Below are 19,245 nucleotides of genomic sequence, written 5' to 3' on the forward strand. Positions count from 1 at the left end.
GTATCGACCAAGAAAATTGTATAAACATTTACCAACTCAGGTAAAACAGCATTAAAATAATTTATTATTATTTAACGGAATATAGAAAAACCATAACTAAACGCACATTATACCATTATCTGCTATTCAAGCACCAATGAAAGTGGCAGATCTCTACAAGTACAGTATACAATGGCAAAAAGTAAACAATTTGTTTTTTACATCATACTCATCATAGGTGATTCACGATTAAGGAAAATGGCCTACTCTTTTTTCAGTGATTACAAAACCTAAGATCCGTATAGTTATGTGGTTATTTGTCCTTGGACTCGGTGAGGACAGGTAAAATTGAGCTTCTTACGTGTCTGAGCCGGTCGCTATTATGGGCCATCAACTAATGACAGACCCCGGGTCCGCAGACTGCTGTCCTTGTGAGGATTCGTGACAGTAGAGTGCCCAGCTCTCCCACCCGGCCGCAGACCAACTGTTCAGAACAAGTTTAAAACGTGCCAAAACGTGCTCACGTCATGGGTAAAATAATGTTTGGGGTCATATTACTTACACGATTATATTCCAACAATGCTATATTCCAACCTAAGGAGGAATATAATAACAACAGCTATACATAACCCATTCCTGTATCAATGGCTTGAAATATGTAGATCTATTGTTAATACTTTGTTATTTTACTTAGGCGGGGTAAATGCAATACAAGTTTTCAACTAGTAAATGTTAGTCATACAAGTCTTGCGTAACACCATATTTACGTCGGAATATAATTAACGTTACAGGTTTTCCAAAATAACTAAGACAAATTGTAAACATAGTTTAATCTAGGACAAGATATTGTCAAGGGAGGAAAAATTTTCATAGTAAGTTTAATATGGTTACGAAAGGAGGGTCTTGTCATGCACATTCTTGTATAGGAAGAAAAAATTATCTTTAACTGATTCTTTAAAGTCTAGCCTTTATGGTTTATTTTAAGTACAACTGTTCATAGTTAAGAAAAATAACACAATCTAACAGATAATGATTTAAGAATGAAGAACTGAATTAGTTTACACAACATAAACACCGCTTCACTGTATATTAACGGTACAAGTAGAAAACATGTAGATATAACAATATTTATTTACTCAAAATAACGTAAAATATTACTTTATTTCGAGCCCACCAGTGTAATATTTCAGAACAATGCTTTCATTCTAATTGCAGCCTAATTAGTTTAAATATTTACCGTGGTGTTCCAGCACCCTTAAGTTTCCATTAGTTTTCTGGAAATCTAAACGAAGATTTAAGAACAGTTGAACAGTTGAAACAGTTAGAGAGCCATGACTATTCATGAGATTTGAATCAATTGTATATAAATAAAATTGAAAATTATAATCTCTGGGAGTAAAAGAAAGACCTCTCGGTTAACAAACATAGTAAAAATCTGGTTTGTCGTTCGTTTTTTGTGCTAAGATTGCAGACTAAGCTAAAATGTTTAAAACCAACTAATTCAGCAAAGTAACTTCATGTTGGTAGGTTACTGAGAAATTTAATTTGAATAACCTCTACAACAATTTTAGGTTAGCATACTAATTAATCTTTTTCTGTGTTTTATTGTTTCAATAAGGTTAACCATAAAACCATAAATCTAATTCCAAATAGACTAGTTCTGTACCATTTTCAGTACCGACGCAAAGGTATCATTGTTACATCTGTTAGACAAAATGGGTATTACTAGAGGTAGGAGATTCACCCAAAATCTTTACCCTTCAGATAACCTTGTTCGACCGACTGAAGTCGGATTTCATCCATAAAAAATTGGCGGGAGAGGTTTCACTGAACACTCAAGCTATAAATACCTGATAATATAAATGAATTCACAATCTTAACAGCAATCTTTATAGAGTATTGTTTCACATATCTCTGTTTGTGACGTAGTTTCCTTACCATACAAAATAGATTCCAAACATCTAGTGGATTATAATTTATGTTGATTATCATTTCGTCCATTAAAATGTATAAGCCATTGAAGATTTTTACAAAATATTTAGTCATCTAGTTGTTGTATCCATACATCAGTTGAATACGTAGTTTTGTAAACTCATCAGAAATATACCAAAATTTTTTTTAAAACTTGTATTGTGATATAAGCTCAAACATAAACGGATATGCTTAAAGATTATATTAAATTCAAATAATATTCTAGTGTTTATCGTAGATTTTTTATTTCACAAGTTGGCTTTTAACAATATTTGAATAATAAGTTTGAATAATGATATTATTATTAATGTACCTGTACCGGTATTAACTGTATATAATAGCAACATAAATATCGTAATTACGTTGTACAATGCATTGGGATACTTAACTTTGCCATCTTTTAAATGGAGAGGGCAAAGAGTATTATTGACTGAAATGGATAAGGTTTATGATAAAATTGTAACACATTTGAGGCAATACACGTGCTATTCATATCAGTTTGATAGCCCACTCACTGACCCATTGTATGTTAAAAACGATTACTTTCGATATTTATATACTTTGAAAGCATTTATTTATAACAAAAAATTTTCATTAAATTAATAAGAGTTCTGATAAACAAAATATGTCGATATATTACTATACAACATTGTATGATACAATTATATGTAATAAAAAATACAATAATACACAATATGCCACAAACTTACTAAATTTAATTTAATGTATGGAATAGCATTACTTTATTGCCAATATGGTAGAATATATGTTAGTGTGAGCTTAAATAGACAGAATTGGAGTACAAATTATCAATCACAATTTTGTATAATCATTTTGACAGATCATTACTATTCCATTTATTACAAGATACTGAAAGAACGTGTTACTCAAATTTGTACAAGTTCACGCTCTAAGATTATATTTTAATGACTTTGGAAAATAATAACTATTATAAATTACTTTTGAAACTGTACAACTAATTAATACTTTGTAAATTTTAAGCTTTAAGTAAACCCTATTAGTGAACACATTTGTGGAATCGTGATTAAGTGCTTTTGAGAATTTTGATACTCACGTAGGTATATGCCGTGTTTTTATCAAACTGCCGTATTCACTTAATGCACGTATGGACAACCCATTGTATGCCCGGAGGAAACACCTCTCTAACCGCAAATGTTGGAGTAAGAGGATAATTCGATCAACAATCAGTTCAATCAGCTGCTCAGTTCGCTGCTGAGGATTACGGTAAGTGTGATGTTCTTACCTTGCGAGAAGCTATTAGGAAACCTTGACCTGATAGAACCATGCTTTTCCTGTCCACTGAGACTGATGAAGACTATCGCATCCCAACCTCCTTTTCTTGTAATTTAGAACATCCTTAATTTGCTTTGCGATTTTTCTTCAAAATATCTGACAAGATGCTGCTTTACTTATCTATATCCGTATTAAATATCAGTCTGGAAACGTGGCCGAAGATCTTTAAAATTTCTGTGCGTACGGAATTCCAGTCTTGTCTTACTGAATATAGTAGACGGCAAGTGTTATTACTATACCTCAATTGCATGTAACTAGTTTCGTACATTAATGCTAAAGGTAGTCATCATAAAAAAACAAACTAACAAACAAACAAAACAGAGAACAATTTTAAACGTATTACTGTGACATAATATTTAAATATTTATTATAAATGTTATCTAAAACATGGTATTAACAGAAGAGCTGAATAAATCAAACCTAGTAGTCAGTAAGTATAAAGTATACCTAGTTAAGTATAGGTATAACATTAGAAAACTACTCTAAAACCATATTTTGAAATCAATCTGAAAAAATAGATGCCAACCTAGATAGAACAAGTTTGTATGGATTCCGGATATGCACATTTCTAGATCCAGTATAACAAAAAAAACTAGGTTAGACAACTCGATTATCTCAGAAAGTCAGGACTGATTTAAACAATCTCGGACACATAATTTTACGCTGCTGCTCTTAGAGGCTCTATACTTAATATATTGCTATCGGAAACTATTTCCTATAAAACCCTATATCCTTCCTAAATTAATAAAATTTGAATTCTGTTGTATTCATGATAATTCAAATACATTTCACATTTATCCAACATAATAAAAACAGGAAGAAAAAAGCCACACATATATGGGCCACAATATATATCACATCAAAATATGCTTAATAAATATTAGGTTAAAGAAAACCGTCTAATAAGACTAATACCGAAAATAAGATTAATACGTGACATTTTGTTTAAATTATGATCCCTCACGATTTACAACACTATATATTTAGTTATAAACAACATTAACACAGTCTGGTAATTTGTGAGAGGTTACTAAAATTACCAGCTTGTAGTGATATTGCATAAGTCAAAATTAAGTAATTGGGATACAATATTTCTTACTTGATTCTTTATTGTGGATGAAACAATGTTAAACATATTTTTCCCAAAGCTGATTGCCAAGCATGAAGCATTATCAGTAACAAACTTGGCTCGTTTAATTAGTTGGGGTATTCCCCAAATTAATACTATTAATAATAAGGGGTTGTTATAATAATTAGTCAATAATAATTTTAATATAAGGTAATTAATAAATATCATTTTTTAATTATTATATTTAAATCAGTAAAAATATATGCAATGACGGAGACTTGTAAATTTTGTGGTGTCAATTCGAGTATGAATAAGAAAAGTTGAAGTCGAATCTGAAGTAGTTATCGAAGATGACGCATGATAAGTAAAGTTTTAATTGCGTCCCAGCCGGGGTGGCAGGCCACGTATCAACCCTTAGCTTGTCGAGCAGTTTGCTTGTTGAACAGCCGTTAATAACGATTTTCCATGGGCAATATACATTATGTCCCGACTGCACGTTGCTATGTTGAAGAAGAAAAATCTTTGATTAAATTTAAATAAAGAATTATATTATTAGTATACCTAATTAATTATAAATATGTATTACTCTTAGTATGAATATACATAAATATGATTTCTGTTTGTTAATGTATAATAATATTTTAAAACTTCTACGAAACATTTTAAATAATTTCATATTCCCAATGAATAGTTTTGCAGATTATAAATAACCTTACAAGCTTTTGCCCCATAATATTACAAATATTATACCTAATAGATGTAAAATTTCTCAATGAAATGTACTAGAAAATGATTTGCCTCAACTCTGCTCAGAAAAATAAGATGAATAAGCTAGCACCTTCATCAAATATATTCTCGCCTATAAATGTTTTAGGCATAATAGTAAATATACATAGAAATAGTTTTATAGATATTTGGCGTGTAGTAAGGCTATACAAAGGTTTCAACCACGTGCATATAATTAAATACGACATTGCTCATTAGGAATTTACGTTGCATGAAAAATATTGAGTCTATAGCTCAATTAATTCTTGTGATATTCATCATAAAATATACGTACCGGCTGATAGACAGACACGATGACTTAATAGGAATTTCTGTAGAACCCTTAGTAATAGAAAAGGAAAATATACAACATTTGAAAGCTCAATCCATTATTGACACATTCCCTAGAGTTATGAGCTTTGCTAATTCAAACCAGATTTAATTTCACATTCGACCTCTATAATTTCAACATTCAAAAAAACTGATGAAACGGACCATAGATGGACTCCACAAAATTATAAAAGGTCCCCTATCAATCAATCCACTAAATATCACACGCATAAAACCATATGTTTCTCCTGTCGTTTAACAAATTCTATTCAAAATTTGTTCATATAATAATGTGATCACGTTGTTATCATAGTTAAAAATAAGACTAATATAAATTTGTTTGTTAACCCATGTTGCATCACCACAGACGTATATGTGCAATATATAGAAATGAAATCAAATCCAGTGTGTATGTCACTTCCATCTTGGGATGGATAAACAGAACAAAATTTTTTTCAGCCCGTCGTTGATATGCTTGCTCAGCCAGGTCTAAATTTGTAACATGGTAACGTCCTCTATGAAAACACACACATACTCAAATTTATTTATACACATTAGTCGTTACAAATTGATAAAATTATAATAAGAAATATATAACAGTCTAAACTTTGATATTAGATGCTATTCATTTGAACCTTTTTCTAGAACAACACAGGAGATCGATAAGACGCGACGTGACGTAGAACAGGGAATAATGCTAACAAGACTACGACAACGAGAGCACAACGTCAAACACAAGCACACTTGTCTTTTATCAATATTTTAATTGGACGTTTCCTTTGTACTAGCCCATTCACAATAAACTGTCCCAGATTTAACAAACACTGTTTATATTTGTTTGTGATGTTTCTGCCGTTTGTTTATTGCAGAGAATTGACCTAGATTACAATAAAATTCAATGTGGATGTTATAGGTTCTTCCAAATAAATTCTCTGATGTTAAAACGGATAGAGAGTTTTAATTTAAATTGGGTTATATTATTAGTAAAAATTATTTATTTTAAAGACAAAGGCATTTATTAATATGAAAGACTACCGACATGAAAACAACGGTATAAAATTGATTTTATAATTATATTGCATTTAAAGAGTGTAATTCATGTGTGTACTTTATTACTGAATTACGGTATTTATTTCATTAATTTAATTGTATGCAAACAATGTTTGTTAAGTAGGGCTTTTATTATGGTTTACCTATGTTGTAAGCCACCATTTTGTTTAAAGTTTAAGAAATTTTAGTACATCTTTGAATTATTTTCAAGGATACGTCCAGATGTATATATAACAACATGATTACAGACATGACTTTTAACGGACGGACTATAATAAAATTTTGTATGGACGTTATTTAGTTATAAGATAACATCAGATATTGAGCATAGTCGGAAGGGGGGCGCTATTCGGGTATCGCAAGGGAGCGCAGTTTCAAGTGTGTGTAATTGCAAATTAATACAATTTTCTAGCAGAGGATTGATTTATTTTGCTTCATACCCTTGACAATATTTTGAATTATGATAGTTAAAAATATAAAATACAAACGCGAACTATGTTGAAATATGTGTATTCACAAATAATTAAATTGAAGAACGTAGCCACTTATCTGGTGAAAGTAGGCCTTCACTGTTCGTCAACCATGAACGAAACAAATTGGCAATGAACCAAACACGTTCTTTCAGAAATCATGTCAAAGTGTTAAACACACCTTGTCGTTTAGAGGTGTAACTGCTAAAGTCCGGTGAGAACCTGTGTTATCAGACACTATCATATCGCAGCGGTAAAGAAACTGTGATAAAGTTTGCACAAACTATCAGCTGCCTGTTGAAATACGAGTATAATCGTATTTGTTCACTGTGGTTTCCCGTGTGATTATTTTCGGATATAATCGTAAAAGATGGGTTGATAAGAGAGAGAGAGAGAGAGAGAGAGAGAGGTACAGAGGTAATCTCCCAGTTTGCCATAACGTATAAAAAAAAACTTACCAATTTGGGATTTTTTCAAAACTTAACTATTTTATCTGCAGTATTTCAACACCTTTTAACGAAAATAACGGTTTAATAAATTCTTATGAACACTATCGTGCCAACTTCAGATATACCAATTTTATGGATAAATTTAATAAACATAGAACTTAAGAGCTAAATTAGAAAAGAGAGATGTTATGTTTTGTATACAATATTGTTATAAGCTGCCGCTATACAGTGTATTGGTGTTCAGCTTCAATCATAAATTGTATAAAAGTTCAAAATACAGGATAGGAATATGTCACATTATGCTCAGCGAAATAGGCATTGTTGAGATCGTCTGAAAATGTTCATTTCTGTAGCTCATTTAATTTTCGAGATATCCAATTAATATACATACAGATAGTCAAATATACAGAAGAGATTGTTACATCCGCTTGCAAACAAAAAACAAATTGTGTCAGCCTTTGAATCATATGGTTCATTGACACTCGGCCAAACTCCACGGACATTCATGAGCATAGAACTCATTCTTGTTTATGAAGAAAACAAATATAATTAAAAAATCTTAAGCATACTGGTGAAATATTTCTCAAAATATCCCAACACATAATAAATTCACACTTTTTTCATTAAACTTAAATTCAAAGTAGGATATAAATAATAAACTTCAACATACCAAGTGACTAAAAGATGATGTTGCATGTGTTGCGGTAGTTAGGCTACATGTCTAACAATATACCAAACAGTTTGTCTAAGAAAATATTTATTCTGAGATATTTTCGTTTCTATCAGGGTTAACTAGAACACCAATATAAAAATACTATCCTACGCTTTTCAAAATCAAGAGGAGTAACATGTACTATCATTGAACTTAGTACTGCCTATGTAAAAAATTAACCTCCATGCAAAATTTCAAGGTAGAAAACGTGGTTTCAACAATTCGTGCGGACAGACAGACAAATTAATTAATTGAAATTAAATGTTCCAGTCTCTCAAATGATAGAATTCATTAAATTTATTTGATTGAGTGTCATGCTGATAGCGTAATTAAAACCTAACCCTACTCTTGAAAATATTTAATTTAGTAAAATATTCTTTAACGAGTTTATGAAACGTTTGTTTTAACTTCAAATAATATATTAATCATTCAGTAAAACCGTATTGCTGGAAATAATCAATCATGAAATAACTTTTAGATAGGCAGTGCGTTTAACTTCTTAACTGAGTAAAGTGCTTCTTTACGGCAAAGAGCTTATCTCAGGATATAACTCACAACAAAAGCAGCTCTGGACTGGTCTAGATTTAAGCCTCGGGGATAATGCCCGGACCAGACAAAGCGTTAACAGATCAGAAGTGAGTCAGACTGGGATTAGATTCTGGCGTATGATATCCGCGCTGATTGGTTATATAACAGTGAGTTTACTAAACAACGACACATCACACAATATTGCCACTCAATCAATAGTTCACTGAATAATATCTCGTAGCATTTCCATGATGTTTATTTATGTCGTTTGCTAATAGAACAATATTTATAATTTGATTAAACTACAACTAAATGGATGCATTAATTTAGTTATCTATTTTCATTTCAATTGCAATGAATTCATTACTTTCTTGTATTGTTGTTTTTATTTGTGTTATAAAAATTACAGAATATTAATATATTACATGCGATTAAATCAATTTAGCTCGTTGTTTTTATATGTTCGTGCACCATAATGAGAAACAATTGAACAAATATCCATTCCGTTAATGGAAGTATATATCGACACATAATGCGGTTAATAATCTAAATTAAAACGTTTCCATTTTATCCGTAAAAATCTATATTTTGTTTTTCTTATGTATCGTTTTTTTATTTATTGATGGGACACATTATTTACCAAAGTCGGTTAAGTTCCGCGTAAACATTGATAACACATAGAGGTGTATTTATGTTATACTTAAAAAGCACTTTAAAAAATAACGTGTTCGAGTAATATTTCAAGCTGTAAACTTTGATGGGTAAATGGCGATAACAAATCAAATTTAATTGTATTGGTAAACACTTAAAAAATATAGTCGGTCAAAACTCTTTTAAACTTTTGTTACTGCTTTGAAATGATGACACACTTTATTTAACAGTACCTAGTTATATATTAAGCAAATCAAAAGCCTACCATTAAAACATAATAAATACAACACCAAAGCATTTGTAACATTTTAATGTTAAGTAATACATCTAGAAAGAATATAACTTTTATAGTATAGGTAATTCATTCATATATGTTACTTAATGTAGCAATAGCATATATAGCTGCAAATTTATGTGACTAAAAAGGTTTCTTGTGATACTAGTAGGTATAAATTAATAAATAATTTATATTTGATATAATTAGTAAATATAAATTTTGAAGAGTTTAAAATAATTGGTAGTGTTTTAACTGAAGGGAACCAAATATTATCGTTAATTGTTACATCTTTAATGAGTTGTGTAGTTATAATGACGTAAATTTTAAGGTCATATTTTTTAATTACAGTATACAAAAAATGAAACTTTTGAAATACGAAAAAACCACTCATTTAGTGATCACTCAGAAAATCGTTTACTGTGTAAATCCTATGTAAACAAAAAGACTTCAATAACTGTTATAATTATTTATCTAAAATACTACTTTATTTATAAATCATTTCCTAGATTTGTGCATTTATTTAAAGGTTATAAAAGTTATGCATTTTTTGAATAGTCGACTATAACATATTATGACACCATAAGTAAAAGTTACTGTCAAGTGTATTTGAATTGTCAAATGTTATGACCTCATTGATGAAGGATATGTTTCATTTATTTTTGATAATGAAGCTTTATACGTTGATTACATTTGTTACAATTTTATATTACCATATTAAACTTAATATTGAACTTATAGTTCCTACTTTCGTTAATATTTTATGGATAGCTAGCTGAAATAAAATCATCACAATGACGGAAAATTTGTTTTAAACATAACTCCATGTTTAGGTGTATTACATAAAAAAGTAAACTATACTAACGAATTTTAAACACGTCAAGTTGTTTTTGTACAAAGGATTAGGTCGAAAATATTTCAATTTATTTCCTGAATAGGATACAAGCGCAACAAAGATTTCCATCACATCAAACATAAACAGTTCTGTAAGTGACGAAAGGTTTACTTACCGATATGACAGAGTAAATAGGAGATATCTCGATATAGGCGACACAGGTCAATAGTTCCAGGAGACCTGTTAAACTGGACAGGCTACTGATAGAAGAAGTAGCGCTCAAACTCACAAACAAGGATGGGGGCACGACTAGAGAACCGCACTGACAGGGGAACACACACCGACTGAGGCAGCGAGCGCTGATCAGCTGAGACGACGCATGCGCACAAGCACGCGACGGACAACTTCCACTTCACTGGCTATTGTTAAAAGCTGGACTCTAATTAAAATATTCCTAAGAGCTGGTTTCAATACACAGATGAGTAAGTTTGTCGCAATGGTCAGGTGAGGCTGAGCGCAAGTTGGCCTTGCACGTACTTGCACAATAAGGAATAAATCAGCTTAACAGCATTACCAGCAGAACGTCTTGAACAAAAAGCGGAGGAAATAAGCTGTCAAGAGTGGAATTACCACAGAGATAGGATGTCTACGAGGGGTGCCCACAGTAGGGGTGTGTTGATATTCTCGACCGGTAGGGATCGGTTAATTCCTTTGGCACACGCTCCCGCATCGTCCCCCGGCGCGTTTATCTAGTTACCCACACACGAAAGAGCAATGTTTATTTCCCTGGCAAAATTCCAACGTGGGTCTTATTTTACTTTGTCAGCGCCTAGGTGTAACATCACATTTATAACACAGGCTACATTTATGTCCGGATGTTGATACATCTCATTATTTATGTACATAAAATATACACAGAGTTTCCTCTAAGGTACTTTACAAACCAACTGTGGAAGGATGGCTATCATAGAATAGTAAACCAAACGGTTTCTCTAAAACAGCAATCATTGGGACTAGTTTACAAATACATTTATGACTTAATAATGGTTCGTAGGTCTAGAGTTCCTTGCTCGATAATTTTAACGTACCTTTATATATATATATATATATATATATATATATGTAGAAAAAGGCCAACATATTAATATTAATTAACTATATTTCGCATTACGCTTCTTCAGGTCAAAACAACATAACAAAACACATAAAATAATTAAACATATTAATATTAATATGTTAGCCTTTTTCTACATGTATTAGTCGAATGACATTCAATTGATTATCCTATATATTTATATATATATATATATATATATATATATATATATATATATATATATATATATATATATATATATCAAGTGTCATCGATGGTACAACAATCATAATTTTTCAGGTTCACGATGCTTTCGTTGAAAAGCAGACGTCACTGATGTTTTTAAGAAAAAAAAGCTAATTACTATAAAACTTGAAATATTTTTGTGGAATAAGTCCGATACTATTGCCACCCATGTGGCAATATGCATATCTACCCATGTATTTCCACATGGGTGGCAATAGTATCGGACGAGCCTTAATAAATTAAGTTTGACTATGTTTACATTGACAGTCGAAAAGTTGTGAGATTGTTTCTTCCATCATACAAGGCGAGGTTTGGCTCGTTTGCAGTTGGTATTGTTTTTAATTTTTCTTCTACTGTAAGGTTAGAAAGTTTAACATACCTTACTCAAGAATGGGTAATACAGGTCACGTAGATATATTAGTTTAATTTGAATCCGGTATTTGTTTTATGTTGACTCCGAGAAATCATGTGAGAATTATGGAAGTGACAATCATTTTACATTCATTGATAGAAACATGTTTATGTAAAATAAACATAATTAAGTTAATTATTAAACTTAATAAATAACCTTATTAAATTGTTGTTGTTTAATCCTTGAAGCATATTGAGTTTTTCCATTCATTTTTAATTCTTGTGAACGTGTACTTTCGTAGATTGAAAGGTAGGAGAGATAGGCTTGACACCTTGTTAAAGTAACCTTACTAGTAATTTTGAAAAAGAGATTTACAAAACACTTACAGGAATGATGATATACTGCTCCAAAACTTTTTGAATTGTTTAAAGTTAGGAAAGATTTTTAATTTTCAACACAACTGCATAGTTAGACTCCTGTATTTTCTTTATTATGTAACCCAGTGTGGATTTTCTCGCAAAAATGCGATTACAAGAGAAGGACGGCATTATTGTATATTTTCTGGATGCAGTCTAAGTAAATACAAATTAAGCGACGAAATTATACTAAAAATCATGATTTTCACAAAAAAAAAGCATAATATTGAACCTGTGCTTTATATCTGATGATAATTAGACTGTGGTATTCACAGAATACCTTTTTAGAGTAAAAGAATGTAATTATCATAAGAACTCTACATATTTCTTGCCATTAGCAATATCCATAGTAAATAAATAACACGTTGAGTCCAATAAAATAATATTTCCATCTTTCATATTGGTTATAATAACAATAATACTGTTTATGGATTAAATCACTAGAATGTCTTGTAAACGAAAAGGCATGGAGGTTGAAATTTTTACTCGTTTGACTCTTTTGACTCTTAATATCTCTAGCGGCACCATTCATTAACACACCATCTTATTCCATAATGTGATGTGATAGTGTCAATATGACATGATGAGTCATTACATGGAATTTAATTGAGCGTTAGCAAACATTAAGATTGGACGGATGTGCAAATATGATGAAACGAGAAAATTCACGGTTGAATAAATTTGAAAGCAGCCTGAATACTATCTGAATAAGATTTCAAAGAAAAAAGTAACACAGTTTTAACATAAAAATCTGATATATATGATATATAGTTGAAATTGTCAAACAACATCAGCGAAGCATGTTACAGAAAATGGTGTGTGATATATCTCTTTCTTGTATTATGTAACTCTCTTGTGATGATTTGCCTTGAAAACAATAAGGCATGAATTTATTATTAAAAATAATGACTTAGTTGACTATTTGAGAGCGTGAAGTTTTTATATGCTACAAGCAAATCAGGACTAGTACCCATTTACATGGGTATTGTGCGACAGTTATGTAAATTTTGGTAAGTAAATTAAAGTAACCTATAGAACAGCAGAGTTATTGTGGGGTTAGGTAATCCGTCAAACTGTCCCCGTTGTGGGATTTCAGTGGTGAATTAAACAGGAGTCAGTGTTGAGCACGCTGGCGCTTATCCTATAATTTATTTCCATCCTACTTATATTCTTACTCCACTTCATTTTTATCCGTTTATAGATATTTATAATATGTTTTAATCTGATTAAATTATTTGTGTCAACTTCCCTAGACAAAAGCGGAGGAAATAGAGGAGTATTTTAAACGAGTTCTCATATATTTCCAAAATGATTCTGATTCATCGTAAGGTGTAAATTCGATGAAGAGCTCATTAATAATGGAATTACTTGTATATAATGAAACTATTTTCTTGTAAACCCAGAAATTGAATTATTTGGTTGTAATTAAGATATACAATAAACTATTCAGGATAGTGTGATAGATATCAAGACTCTCTAATCGTTACAAATGTTGTGCATACTATTATTATCATGATTTACAGCAATTGTATACGTTTGCTTGTCTGAAATAAATATGGATGTTTATTGTTGTGACCTGGTACGTTAATAGAAACAGTTATATAACGAGGGTAACCCACAATACATTGCCAGCATTGAAGCATAACTTCTTTGAAACACGCAGCACAATCGAACATCTTTCCAAACTATGATAACTGATAACTTTTAAATTTTACACAGACTTCAAGATTTATTAAAGTATGATACCATTATATCAAAAATATTGTTTTTGCATAACTTTGTTTGTTGCGTGACTAGATTCTAAAACAACAAAATTAATAAAATAATCCGAACAATTTATACAACAGTGTGCTACTGACCCTGTATCACCCAAAATGTCTACTACGTCTACGCCAAAAGGCGTAGTTAGAAATAACATACCGTTCACTGTAAGGGCATATCACAACTGTTACTATTATTGTAGTTTTCTTTATTATATAATTATATAGTATTGAATTATCTACATGGACCCAATTTTAGAAATTATTTCTTCAAATATTCGCATAGGAGTTTCACAAAATATATACGAGATTAATTGTAATTTAATAACGTGTGATAATTGCATAAACCATTTCTCTGTAATGGTAAAATAATTGGTGATTCAAAACAAAACAACAAGATAGGTAAGAAGGGTGCATTAAGTTGTCCCCAAGAACTTTTACCACTTAAGATTGGTGAAGGGTACTAATTTGTGGTAACACTGGTTTCTAGGCATTTTAATTTGGTAAAACAAAAAACTGGTTCCAAATAAAATTAGACACACGTAAAGCCATAAAGAAGTGATTAATGTCATTGAATATGGTCAACTGTTTGGATCTGTAAGAATTCTATGTGTTTAGAAGTCGAGACTATTCCTTTTTAATTTGTTCCTCCCGTTCGAATGTACCACTTTAAAGAAGATGTTACGAAAGAATAATGATATAATACATGGTACGGTACAAGGTAAACAAAAAGACCAGTCACAAAAAGAAATTGAACTTTTGCTATGTTAAAATCAGATACATAGTCCTATAACGTATACTACCAGCCAACTAGTTCTCCAGCTTACTAGTAGAAGTTTATGAGGTATGAAGTCACTGAATTATATACGAGGTGGATTTGGTATGACGGGAGAATCAAAGTACCAGAACGCGGGTTTGACGCACAGTGTATGGTTTAATCAAGATTTACTTTACTCAATGGCCAAAAAAATACATCTGTGGGAAGTAATTTACACTTCTTATGTTTGTTGTAACCACTGAAATACAAATTATACACTGAGTATAACATAGAACCCGATAAACTAGTCTGTGTATGCTAACTATTGATGCGGTAGATCGATTTTGTGGTGGAGACATTGATTGGCAATTATTGAGAGGTTCTGTGAAGCTGATAGTGCTTCCGTTGTTGCATATAGAGCCACCTTTATTGTAGAGGTCTAAATATTTGGCAGACACCTGCGGTGGTTCAGCTTATCCAAAAGCGTGCTATAAACTGCACGTTTTATGTAGTAGCAAACAAAACTACATAATAATAATAATAATATAAATAATACATAATAAGAAAAGGGAAGATATATACACTGATGAAATAATTGCTTGTGTAATTACTGCCTTTGCTCTGTAGCAGCGACTCTCTTGCAGAGTTGAGGTCCTCTTCAACGTCAAAATTTTAAAAAGACACGACATTTTACTTTTAAAGACTACTACCGTGTACTACGAGTGCGCTCTCGGTCGCATACGTGTCGGAATGTTGAGAGGTGTGAACTCAACTTATCTTACTAGATAAATACTTACTTGATACTAGACTCTATTTCCCGTAGGATCATTGGAGATTTGGGGGCACTAATAGGTCCTTCTCTACCATAGAGGGAAGGCTGTCCCAGGGTAAGGTTGAAATAGGGTAGGATTTAGCAAACAGGTAATTTTCGTTTTCGTAATTCTCCCAAACTGTATAGGAACGTTTTGATTCATTCTTCACATTTTCACAACATTTCTTTAGTATTAAAAATTAAGCTCTGCAATTGCCTTATTTTTTATCTTATCAAACGTAATTTTTCGCATGGTATACATGTCTGCATCGTTAGTGTATTAAGTAAGTTGATATAATCCCTGAATACCCGTATCTATATGTAGTATTTCTTATTTAAGATACTACTAGCGGACCCGGCGCGCTTCGCTGCGCATTTCAATAAGTTTCCCGCGGCTTCGCACGCAATTTCCCGTTGAAAACAGTACACTATATTCACTTATTCATTTTCTATCACATTCTAAACATTGCTGAGATAATTGATAGTCGTTCCTTCGTGAGCTTCTTGGGCGCATTATGAAGGTATGTACCACATTCCTGATACTTCTGTCAAAAAAAAAAACAACTAAGGTTGATTTTATAACATTCTTTATATTTGTAGCCAACGTAAGATAGTAATTATGATATCTGCATTGCTCTTCTGATCAAGCATGAGCATGGTTTATATTAAATAAATATTGCAGTTTAAGGTGAATTTTTACGTCAAATTTGAATTGTATTATCTGGATAGTAAAGTCTATGTTTAACAGTGATTGCAGAAACAGTTTAAACAAAATTTGTCGTTTCTCTTAAGCTTACTCTATGCTATAAAACTATAAGTGTAGTAATTAAATTATATATAAATATATTTTTTGTCGCTTTATATATGTTTAAAAAGAACAGCTGATTAAAAATTTGAAAAGACTCTTTCACTTAATAACATATGTTTGCTGCAATGCATTTCTTACGGGTATTTCTGTAACCAGTGGGCCGGAATCCTGAATCGGGAAAGGGATAAAAAGTATCCTATAACCTTCTACAGATCAAGACGAACAAATTAAAAAAAAAATTAGGCGAATCCGTCCAGCCGTTTGTGAGTGATGCTGTTACACACGAACAGTTTCATTTTTATATAATAGATGTAAGCTAAGCTCAAATTTTAAAAGCCTCTAGTATCTTCCTAATGTATTTCATTGTTATTAATTAAAAAAAAACTGTGATTATATATATTTTTGCAAAACAATGTTATAACTATAAACACTATTTGAAAATGACAGGATTTATTCAATCCAAACATACTAGTGTAAGCTTGCAAGGAAGGGTTTGTATTTTATTATAATTGTAAAAATATCTTAGTTATACAGTATTATGAAACAAGAATGTTAATAGTTCTGTACGGATAAAGTCAACATTAGTTACTTCAACAGTTTTAAAGGTGTGCAAAATGTTCGTAATCGTATAAACACAATCTAGAGTACTAACCTCTTTAATAATAACGATTAAATCATGCAATAGTTTTGTGTTCCAATTATACAAACATAAACAAATGTAATATCGATTTCGAACCATACAGAAAAATTCAATGAAAATAACATTTTCCATCGTTTAGAAGTAGTTCAGAAACTTTTTTATTTTTAGGCTTACACCTCCAGGAGAAGAGACTATTTGAGAATAATATCATATTGTATACTAAAATAACGCTGAGTATATTGTGAAAGTAAAAATGAATCATACTTTTTCTACTCACATCTCCATTAATTTCAAGTTTAATACGTATATATTCGGCCGAGATATTTATCGATGATTTCTTAAGTACTTCTGCATAAACAGTAACAAAACAACAATGGTGATGCCGAGTAGACCCAGCTTTGCAAAATTAATTAAACAACTTGGTGCTTACAGGATACTAACAGAGCTTAACTGCGTGTGTCACATATCATTCCATTAGAACCGTATAAATGAAATATCTATGCAAACAGAATATCTGAGTGCCAATCACTTAAAACTTCTAATATCGTGAACAGCAAACGGATAATAGTGCAACGATCCTAAACTACTGTACTCAGGTGATTATGGAGGTAATAATGCGAGTGTAGGACATCTGAGGAAACATTTCGTGCAAGAAGCGAAACTAAATCTATCTAGTGACTCAAAAAAGCAATATATTTACAACTTTATTCGTGAAGTCAAAATTTCAAAAGATTCAAATACGAGTAATAAGTTAGACATTGTTGTTAAAGATTACACCACAGAATAATCTTCATAAGAGGACGACTAAAAATGAACACCTTCATGTGTAATAATCGAATACAAATTTAGAACCTTCTCCTCTGTGATTATCCCTGTTGATCTGATCATGTATGCCAACCAGGACTTATGCTAAAATCAACATCAATATTCAGTTATTTAATCAGAAATTTGTTTGGGTACTATAATTCTATAGAGTATTTTTTCACTGTTTTACGTATATTGTTTTAAGCTTGGTGTTGTATTATCTTTGCCTATGGAAGTAGTATTAATATCATCCAATGCATTATTGTTATTCAGAGAAAGTATTCACGAATGAATTATAATAGAATTATATTATAGCGTATTTGTTCCACTGTGTTAAGTATATTATTTTAAGCTTTGTGTTGTATTAACTTTCCCTATGTCAGTTGTACTAAATTAATCCAATGGATTATTTATATATATATATATACAGAATGTATTCATGTATCAATCCTAATAGACTTTCTAATGTCAATAATACACTTTGTTTTTCAGGCGTAATATAAGTTTTGTATTAATTTGTATTATATTTTGTAATTATCCTAAGCAATTGTGGCTCCATAGGTTATGAACCCTTTGCATATAATAGCAAAATATTAAAGATGTCAAAAGAGAAAAACTCATATCCAATTTCATTTCGTTTCCTCACAAATTTATACACTAAATGTTTTAGAAATTATCTTTAATGAATTCGTAACTTTGCTATGACTACTCGTATTTTTCAGTTTCCATCAAATATATTCATCCACCTGCTAGCCGACATGCTTACACAAGCCAGTTAGGTCAGGATGTCTTGACCATGAGAGTAAAGGAGCTCAAGGTGTTCTACCATCTTCATTCATGTGGCGTCTCACTGCAAGTTGACCACTATTGTTTTGATTCTATACAAGAAATTCTACGTTTGTAGTATATTTATTGTTGTTGTTATCACACGGATAAGAGTATATTGTACTAAAGGTAATGCAGTATATGTAACAGCTGTTAGTTAATCTGTATAAAGCACATTGTAAGCCTAAATAATATTTTTACTTTTGTGTATTGGAATTAATACTTTTTTATAATTTTAAGTGATTAAGGTTGGGTAAAACTGGGGTAATACTAATGCAAATATCATTAGTTTAGGAGTAATAACTTATATACATTTAACATTGCAATGCAGCT

At 31.1% G+C, this 19,245-nt stretch overlaps 1 protein-coding gene across 1 annotated transcript in view; it reads right to left on the bottom strand.

The window, feature by feature from the left end:
* Window positions 1–10,756, bottom strand: part of LOC124362810 (Ig-like and fibronectin type-III domain-containing protein 1) — a 142,036-nt gene extending 131,280 nt beyond the window's left edge. The window contains 1 exon segment of the mRNA XM_046817637.1: window positions 10,573–10,756. The gene's annotated coding sequence lies outside the window, so the exon portion shown is untranslated.
* Window positions 10,757–19,245: the final 8,489 nt, after the last annotated feature.

Source organism: Homalodisca vitripennis, chromosome 5, assembly GCF_021130785.1.
Source record: "Homalodisca vitripennis isolate AUS2020 chromosome 5, UT_GWSS_2.1, whole genome shotgun sequence".
Taxonomy (NCBI): domain Eukaryota; kingdom Metazoa; phylum Arthropoda; class Insecta; order Hemiptera; family Cicadellidae; genus Homalodisca; species Homalodisca vitripennis.